Source organism: Coenobita brevimanus, chromosome 64 (genome assembly GCF_032717465.1).
Source record: "Coenobita brevimanus isolate Jiangsu-jjx chromosome 64, ASM3271746v2, whole genome shotgun sequence".
Classification (NCBI taxonomy): Eukaryota; Metazoa; Arthropoda; class Malacostraca; order Decapoda; family Coenobitidae; genus Coenobita; species Coenobita brevimanus.
The window spans coordinates 21,245,074-21,251,115 of record NC_137017.1 but is presented as its reverse complement, the minus strand read 5'-3'; the positions used below and the strand labels follow the sequence as shown (position 1 = coordinate 21,251,115).

The 6,042-nt window shown below is 40.9% G+C and overlaps 1 protein-coding gene across 1 annotated transcript in view; it reads left to right on the top strand.

Moving 5' to 3' along the window:
- LOC145404599 (uncharacterized) overlaps positions 1-6,042 on the top strand; it is an 85,397-nt gene that overhangs the window by 973 nt on the left and 78,382 nt on the right. The gene's annotated exons all lie outside the window — the stretch shown is intronic.

Here is a 6,042-nt window from a genome sequence, read left to right as displayed (position 1 = left end):
CATCCGATATCAGGCAGTGTTACTCACCATCACTCACCCTGCCTCTTCAACCCTGCCTTTCTACTTCCTCCTCTGTTTCATGTATGTCATGAGTGTTACCAACGTGATCAAGTTAATCATACATCTCACCAATTTGCTTACGCCATATTCCCTGCATCAATTTCCCTTATTTTGTTATTAGCTTTTCTCTTTGCCCCCGTCTCTCTCTCTCTCTCTCTCTCTCTCTCTTTCTAAAATATATATTTACTGGCGTTGCCAAGGTAAAAACCCTATGATCATGCATACCGGCATTTCCTGGGACCCCGGATGACCACTTCACTCGTGAGAGAAGACCCTCAGGGTTCCATTTTATCCACTGTACCTATGTTCCTCCTTGAACTCAATTCCCCAGGCATATACTGTATTCCCTATGGACATACTCCTACCATGAACCTATTTTCCTATTACCTACCAAGCCAACCCACCGACCCGCCCACCCATCCAATCCATTGTAGTTGATGGTGATACGGTTGTACTGTAGAATTAAAAAGAAAAAAAAAACGGTAATTAACTATCATGTTTCCATTATGTTGACTTGATTATTCCTAATTAGTTTTTATCTTGGCCATCAAGGGTGCCACTTTAGCAACTTTAATGTACAGTCGATAGCAGAAGTTCGTCCTTTTCAACGTGTGGGCTACGAGCCATTTAACCTGGTAATACTGTGTGAGATAAAGCTGCCTGGTATGGTTTAAATGGATATTATTTAATATCTGAGTTAGAGACAAGTTGTGACCCAGTTTAAGATAATATCATTGTACAACAGGTGGAATGATATTCTTACTGACAAATGTGGCGTTAGTGTGTGAATATTATTTAGCAGGGGCTTGGACGCAAAGGATTACTTCTCTTAATGTTGCCAACGAATATTATACGAATAATTTTAAATAGTTCTGAGTACTAAGGAGGAAGTTACAAACAATATTTGTTATGGTTTATGGTTTAACAGATTTTCGAAACAACGGATATCGACAGCGAGGATAGGGACCGTAGGATTATCATAGTAGTTATGTCCTGCGTAACGGTAACTCAAAACTAATTATAATTTTGCTTCAAATTCCTGCTTCATTTTCGATGAGTGGGGAGGCAATAGAGACAAAACATTTGATGAGGAAGTGTATTAAAGTAAGAAGAATGTGCATAAAGGAAAAGGGCATAGATGTAGGAATTTCTTTTAAGGAACATATGTGTGAAGAGGAGAAAGGATGCAGAGAAAAAGAGGGAGATGCAGGATGGAGTCAGGGCTGAGGAAAGTCGAGGGGGAGAGGATAAAGCCCTTATTATATTAGAGGCTATATTGTTCTGCAATTATAATGGCTGTTTGTGTGCACTAGGTGACCAAGCATATATATATATATATATATATATATATATATATATATATATATATATATATATATATACTGTATAATATAATGAGTTTTACGCCGTGTCCCCTTTTTTCGATAAAGGCTAAGGCGTTGCCCGAGGGGTAATGGACATTGGATTTGGAACGTGTAACATTTTTATAACCGGATGCCCTTCCTGATGTCTACCAATGACCCTTGGGTGGACTCGAACCTCCGACCCTTTCGGTCAGACGTTCTAACCCACTGAGTCACGGTTGCTACAACCGGCTAGATGACAGGAGAGCACTACCTCTCCCGGCAAGGTAGTTTACCAGCGTGCGGCACAAACTCACGACTCTTCGGTCTCGAGTCAGGCGCTCGACCACTCTTGTCTTTCATTTCTGTTGTGGTAATTGCATTCACGTTATGAACCGTCTTTCATAATGAAGATAAAACAAATCAGAGTGGACATAATGAAGGTGAGAGGATGGTGGTGTGGATGGGATTAAGAAAGGGAGGGTAAGGGAAGGAGCGAGGAGAAGATCACGAGGGAGGAGTGATAGATACTGGTGGAAAGGAGAAAGATGAAAGTGTGTGTGTGGGGGGAAGGGGGTGGAGACGGGGAGGTAGTGGCTAGGAAGATGATTCTGAGCAGTGGTAATAACGATGGCTGTGTAACTGTTACGTAAATGTTGTTGAGTATTGTCCCATCACCGCCACAGTGACGACTAGTTCCTGTTAATGACAACTGTGTTTATGGATTATCTGATGACTGATAACTATCAGCGAGTTAATACGGTGCTCACTGAATGCGTTTAATTTTATTCCATTCGGAACTTAAAAAAAAAAAAAAAATAGGCATTAGCACGAAAAGAAATGTGGGTGATGACAGAGCTTGACTGAGAACACTAGGGACGGGTGATGAGTAAGTGCAGGACAGGAAAAGATTTAAGAAAGCTCATTGTCATCGCAAAACATGCTCTACTGTATATTGACGTTTCTCTACAGGCTGACTGGCTTCATCATTAATGTCCTGCAACCTCATCTTTAGTACTCATGATAAATAATATTTTTTCCTGAAATACTCGTTGGCAATCAGTAATAATGATCCTTTGCGTCCAAGTCCCCACTAAATATTCATACACTAATGTCACATTTGTCAGTAAGAATACCATCCCACCTGTTGTACATTGGTATCTGAAACTGAGTCATATCTTGTCTCTGACTCACAAATATTAAACATTATCCTTTTAATCCATTAGTGACCAGAGTTCCTGTGAAAGGGATTTTGGTGGAAAGGGACTAGGCCTACTGCCCTCCGCCTATCGGCTCATAGTCGCGAAGCATATAGGTCCCTACCCCGGGGTTTCCCTTCTTCTTGAAATTTTGAAAATGCCCAGTTCTGTCCTTTATACAGGACACAGGGCGCCAATGGGTTAAACCATACCAGGCAACTTTATCTCACACAGTGTTACCAGGTCAAAAGGCTCATAGCTCACACGCTGATAGGGACGAATTTTCTGCTGTCGACTGTACATGTTTAAATTTGTCGTTTTAAGTCACACCTATCAGAGCTGTTTAGAGAGTTCTATGTGCATCCCACTAGATTTCCATAGAGGAGAGAAAGAGAGACAAACACAGTCATATATATCAATCAATCAATCATTTCCTGTGGCACCCCACGGGATGCATAGGGCCTCAATGAACTCTCTCCACCAATATTTGTCTCTTGCCATCTCCTTCAGGTCCCACCAACACTCCTCTCCTGCTTCTTTTTTCATTGTCCTCAACCAGGTTTCCCTTGGCCTACCTCTACCTCTTCTTCCTCTAGCAGTCCACTCTGGCACATCCTGTATTAAACTACCTTCTTTTCTGTATATGTGCCCTAGCCACTTCCAGCGAGCCAGTCTCACATATTCATTAACTGGTTCCACTCTCGTAATATCCCTTACTCTTGCATTTGTAACTCTGTCTTGCCACTTTACCCCACGAATCCTTCTCAGTATTTTATTCTCAAATCCTAATACTTTCTGATCTGTTGCAATTGTACTGTACCATGACTCATGCCCGTAAATTAAAATTGGTCTAACCATGGACTTGTAAATTTTCACTGTAGTATGTACCGAAAGCATATTATTATTCCAAACAGATTTCAACATTCCAACAGCTCGCCAAGCCTGTCTAATCCTCTCCTCAATTTCATTGTTTAATGATCCATTAGATGATACAATTGTTCCCAGATATTTAAAGTTTTCTACATTCTTCACCACATTATTCCCAATTACACAATCGATTTGGTTCTCCACATTCATATTAATAATTTCAGTCTTTCCACAATTTATTACCAATCTCACTTTTTCTCCTTCCTCCACCAGACAATCAAGCACCCTCTGCATCTCGTAAATACTTCCGCAAATCAGTCACAGTATCATCAGCATAGTCCAAATCCATCAGCTTCTTATTTTCTTCCCAGTTAATTCCTGCATCTGTTCTCCTTATAACCTTTTTCATAACATAATCCATAACCAAAACAAACAACAATGGCGAAAGAACTCCTCCTTGAATCACTTCTGACCTAACTTGAAATGGATCACTGAAAGAACCACCCACCATTACCTTACAAAAAGTACCTTCATGCAGGCTTCTAATAATAATTACAAACTTTTCTGGTATACCATAGAATCTCATAATTTTCAACATAGCTCCACGTGAAACACTATCAAACGCCTTTTCAAAATCCACAAAACACATACTAAGTGGCATTTTCATCTCATTAGCTTGTTGCATTAGATGCCTTACAATAAAAATATGATCATTACAACCTCGACCCTTTCTAAATCCCGCTTGTTCTTCTCTTAAAATTTTATCAATTACTGGCTCTATTCTGTTCAACAAGATTTTGGAAAAGACTTTTGCAACTACAGGTGTCAAAGTTATCCCCCTACAATTGCCACACACACTTAAATTTCCCTTTTTTTGGTATTTTTATAATCACTCCATTTTTCCACTCTTCTGGAATTCCACCTTTATCCCAAGCCACATTAAAAAGTTTCAAAAGTGCATTCATCAACTCGTCATTTTCCACCTTAAGCATTTCAGGGAATAAGCCATCCTCTCCTGGGGCCTTAGAATTCTTTAACTCCTTTATAGATTTTGCTACCTCTTCCAAAGTTATATCCCCTGTTTCTATCTGCAGATCTCTCTCGGCTGGCAAAATGTCCTCTTCAGCTGGGATTGGTCTATTTAGAACAGATTCAAAGTGCTCTTTCCACCTTCCTTTTATATCCAAATCTTTAGTCGTCAAATTACCATTTCTATCTCGTACAGGTATTTCCTTCCTTCTCTTTTCAGTCCCAGTTAACTCATTTATGGCCTGATACGCTGTTCTTGTGCTCTGACCGTCATTTTTACTTAATTTAATTTCTGTCTCTGTCCCCTTTTCATCATATAGTCTCCTCTTATCACGTCTAACGAGTCTTTTTACTTCAGAATGTAAACTCCAGTACTTTGCTCTAAGTACTTCAACTACCTGGCCATCATATATATATATATATATATATATATATATATATATATATATATATATATATATATATATATATATATATATATATATATATATCGTCGCCGCTTTTCGTCTTCCCCTTTCAAACTTTCAGCTTCCATCTTCTTCCATACCCTCCTACTTCCCTCTCCCTCCCTTCCTCCCTTTTCTTTCCCTCTTCTTCTCTTCCTCTCTCTCTCATCACTCTTCCTCCCTGCCTCTTCCCCCTTCTCCTCCTCCTCCTCCTTTTCTCCTCACTCCGCTTTCTGCACGGGGTTTCTTTTTTTCTGGCACTTCACCTCCCCTCTCCCTCGCTGCTCACACCTGCACCTCCTCATAACCTGGAGAGAGAGAGAGAGAGAGAGAGAGAACGTTTGTGTGTGTGTGTGTGTGTGTGTGTGTGTGTGTGTGTGTGTAATTCACCGGGTCGGTCAGGATCAAGTGATGGTTGTGATCAGCATTTTACCCTCTCGGAAGAGAGCCGAGAACTCATATAGTCCGATCTAAGGGCAAAGCCTTGACCTTCACATTCGCACACACCCATCCTCTTGCTCAAGGAGGATAGAGACCACCCGCTTCATCAGCGAAACTTTTCGCATCCCAAGCAAGGCGCGAACCCTCGTCTTAGCAGATGCTGGGCGAAAGCGATACCACTGAGCCGGCGAGGAGTGAGTGGGTCTAATTAATAAATAAGGGTGGAATGATGAGTGAGTGAGTAGTTCTAAGTAAATAAGTAGGGGTGGAGTTATGAGTGAGTGAGTGAATGACTGGGTCTAAGTAAATAGGTAAGTTAGGGGGGAATGGTGAGTGAGTGAGTGCGTAGGTCTGAGTATGGTACATAAGCACATAAGCAAGAGTGGAAAGGTGAGTCAGTGAGTGACTAGGTCTATGTAGGTAAGTATGCACGGGTTTAATGGTAAGTGTGTGTGTGTGTGTGTGTGTGTGTGTGTGTGTGTGTGTGTGTGTGTGTGTGTGTGTGTAACTTTAAAAGATAAATTAAGGCCTAAGTGGAGCCAAGCGGACTCCAAGGGTTGGGTTTCTGTGGAAGTGAGTTATGTCTTACCGTGGTCACGCTGTACTGTCTTATTCACTTACTCACTCACTCACACACCTTTCCATCTTTACCTACTT